The sequence below is a fragment of the Carlito syrichta genome, unplaced genomic scaffold (genome assembly GCF_000164805.1).
Source record: "Carlito syrichta isolate Samal-C Ts95f unplaced genomic scaffold, Tarsius_syrichta-2.0.1 Scaffold128086, whole genome shotgun sequence".
NCBI classification, from domain to species: domain Eukaryota; kingdom Metazoa; phylum Chordata; class Mammalia; order Primates; family Tarsiidae; genus Carlito; species Carlito syrichta.
In genome coordinates this window covers 126,118-129,918 of record NW_007072182.1, presented here as the reverse complement: position 1 = coordinate 129,918, position 3,801 = coordinate 126,118, and the positions used below count along the sequence as shown (strand labels likewise).

General features: G+C 40.4%; 1 pseudogene; it reads right to left on the bottom strand.

Annotated features, from left to right (window-relative positions):
* Window positions 1–2,520: 2,520 nt before the first annotated feature.
* LOC103250310 lies at window positions 2,521–2,823 on the bottom strand (annotated as a pseudogene).
* Between the last annotated feature and the right edge of the window lie 978 nt (window positions 2,824–3,801).

Sequence of the window (3,801 nt, the reverse complement as noted above, 5' to 3'; positions counted from 1 at the left end):
GCTGGGTCCCAAAGATAGGCATCCTGAAAGAGAGAGCAAGGGATAGCAAGGAGCTAGGGTTGGGAGAAGGGAACGCTGCACCTCTTTCTATGACTGAGCCCCAGATGTCATGCAGTGTCACTACTGCTCCATTCTAGTCATTGAAGCAGCCACAAAGTTTTACCCAGGTTTAAGGCAAGGGGAAATAATCTCCAGAAATATTATTGTCGAGCCTGTTCTCTGGTTACACTTTAGCTTCTTCTCACATGCAAGATACATTCACCTCTACCTCCAAAACCCCCATTATGGCATTAGGTTCAGGCCTGGAGGTTTAGATTGCATCATCTTGATCAGGTGCAGGTGTGACTGAAGCTCCTCAGGTGTGGTTCTTCAACATAGTACCTTTTGACTTAAACACCTGTTCTCAGGAAGTATACAGAATTTAATTAGGGGTGGGAGGCCATGATGCATGCAACTTACTTTTACATGCTTCGGGAAAAAACTGTATTTTTTTCACACATACATTCTGTGGATACACATACATTTCTGGAGATTATTTCTACACCCCTTGAGACTGGGCAGAACTTTGTGACTGCTTCACTGATAGAGTGCAGCAGAAGTGACACTGTGTTACACCTGAGGCTAGGTCATATATATAGAAAGAAGCAGGGGCTGGAGGAGGAGGAGGGGGAAGAGAGAGAATGCAAATAATAAAGCAAATTGAGCAAAATGTTAACAGGTGAATGTGAGTAAAGGGTATGCAACGACTGTTCTTTTTTTTCATGTTTATAAACACTTTATTCAGGTCATTGTAGTGGGCAAGTTCCCAGTTAAATGCACAAATACAAGCGAGGTATTCCTGGGTTAATACAGGAGCCAATGGGTTACAGGAGACTGAGCACTGAGGTCAAGGAGAGAGCACCAAGATTTCAGAGTCAGATGGGGCCAGAGACACCGTGCAGAGGGAGGCTCCTATCCCAACACTGACACCTGCTTTCTCCTCACAGTTGGCCACACTGCAAGGCACGTCTTTAACATTAAATCATTTCAGCAATGTGAGGGTAACAAAAGTTAAAGAAATGGAACCGTGTCCTGGAGCATCTCAGATGCTGTTGCTTTGTAAGTCCTAAGAGCATAGGAGCAAGAACTTGCAAACATTCTAGTAACAATAGGCCACAGAGCAATGACGTCTGTTTCTCCCTCAATGCCTGCTTGCCTGTTTTTAATCCACAACTGAACCCCTGTCTTTAAGCCACATATCGTGAAGTCAAGCTTCTCATGTACACAATGAAAGTCTCTCAGGTGACACTATTTCCAAAGCAGCATCTTGTGCTGTTGAAGAAAGCAAATGTCTCTGGTTAGCTAGTCTCTGTGAAAAGAGTCATTCACCCCTCACCAATTCCTACAGCAAGCATAATTTAGAAAACTGATTTAGGAAATAAAATATGAATAAAAATAGGAAACAAACTCCAAGAAGCTAGTTTATCTTCCTATCTGGACCAGATGATGATCAAGTTCACAGATGGTCTTAGTTGAAGGCTACAAAATTGTTGCTCACATAATTGTATCGGTCCACAGCTGATCATCTACAAACTTCTGGGTGAAACTCTATGTCTACAGGTATAAGACAGAGTCCAGCTCAGATCTTCTCAAACCCATGTAAAAAAATGCTGAGTTGGAAGGGGAGTCACACCACAGACAGTATTTCAAAGGCAAGAGAAGCCAATCAAGATGGAGAGGGTTCACACACCATGTTACAATTTTAATTTTGAAGAGCATCTTGCGTTCCATTTGGCACTTTTCTGCGTTATCTGTCGGGAACAGATTTAAGGACATTTTTGCAGTATTTAACTTTTTGGCAAAATAGAAACTTTGGTCGTAGCCATAGTTCTATAAAATTTTTTTAAAAAGGGGTTGTTATTTCTGATTAAAACCATATTTTTAGCAAGTAATACATAATAACAAAAAAGTAAACATCTTCATATTTCATGTAAGAGAAAAACTCTTTCCCAGCATCTTATTTTAAATACAGCAAGTCAGTAGTGCTTACAAAAAGTAGGGAGTTCTCTCATAGGGAATCAGAAAAGTATCAAAATAAGGCACAGCCTGTTACTGTCACAGAGTTGTGCTAGACAATAGTGTTCTTTCTGGAAGGCACAGGTTAGAAATCTGATTACCTAAAGGTTTCAAATGTGGTTCTGAAGATAATGCCATATGATAAGGATAACTACCTTGGAGCAATAGCAATGAATTAATGACAGTACATCTAGATTGTAGCACTCTGGAATTTAAGATGTCCTCTTCATCAGCCCATATGTAAATCTGTAAAGGCACTGTGCAAAATGCAACGGGGCTGACCATACTTCTAATCTGAAGTGCATATTAAAAAACAAAGGCACATCTAGAAATTGAATTTTACGTTAACGAACAAAAACCAATCACTTTAGATGTAACAGTAGGTAAGCTTGATAATATAGCAGGTTCTAAGTTAAAAGTCTTGAAAAGCTTTCTTGAACAGTAGGCTTGAGTTTCACTGGTTCTTCATGAAGGGACAATCCACACAATGATGATGATAACCAGAATGGCAATCCCTCTTGCCCACATCTTGCAATTCTTCCACCAATATTTTCTCTTCAATTTGGCAGCACTTGTTTCAAATCAGGAAGCTCCTGCCTGCAGCGTGTCGGTAGGGTCATCCAACTCGGAGGGCTTCTGATCTCTTTTTAACACTTTATCCACATTAACTCTTGTTATGTCCACCACCTCATCTACTTGATTCTGTGTCTGGTGAAGTCTTCGATTACAGCCAGTGGCAGCAGAGCCTGCAGGTGCACCTGTTGACATTTTGGCAGCAAGAGAGGGCGAAGGTGGCAGAGCTATGCAGCGTGGACTAGAGGCCAGGGAGATGGGCTGCAACTGTTCCTTATATTATGCTTGCTTTTGCAACTTTTCTGTAAACTTGAAGTTATTTCCAAATAATTTTTAAAATGCAATTCACATGGAATAGGTCCTGAGCATTAACATTTTGATGTTTTTAATTCTAGGGGAAAATCCTGACTATATTTGTGTTAACCTTTGGGGGTTGAAGGAAAACCCTTGAATTCCCCACTTGCTCAGATGCCTACAAGAAGACACATCTCATTTTCTCCAATAACTAGTTCTAGGAGAAATCCTCTTTGAGAGGGGAGATTTAACCAAGCTGAAACTCAGCTCAGCTTTTCAATGGTCTTTGAATTACCTATCACACTAAAGGCATCTTGGAGCTTCCTTTGGCTTATAGAGAAATTGTAGAAGAGTGCACATCAGCTTCCTTGTAACAAAAGAGATAGGAATTAGCTCCTTTGAAGAACCATCATTGTGTTCCCAGAGCACAAATTCTAAAAATAGTGGCTGCTGAGAAACAACCTTCTCATCTTTCCAGTATAAAAAGGACACAAATAGAAGGCAGGTCTTTTTAGTTACAGAGTCAAGCAAACAAAGAATAATCACAACTAAAGTCCCATTTTAGAGACTGTTAGTACCTTTATAAAGTGCATGATGGCCATTTAATAAGTTTATTCATAACTATAAGTTATACAATTTTATTCTTTCAAAGTTTAGTATTCTGTCTGAGCACAGTAGCTCATACCTATAATCCCAGCTACTAGGGAGACTGAGGTAGGAGAATCCCTCGAGTTCAGGAGTTTGAGATCAGTCTGGATAGCATAGCAAGACCCTATCTGTACAAACAAACAAAAAAAAAATTAGTGGGATGGTGGTGCTTACCTGTAGTCTCAGCTACTTGGGAGGCTGAGGCAGGAGGATCACTTGAGACCAGGATCA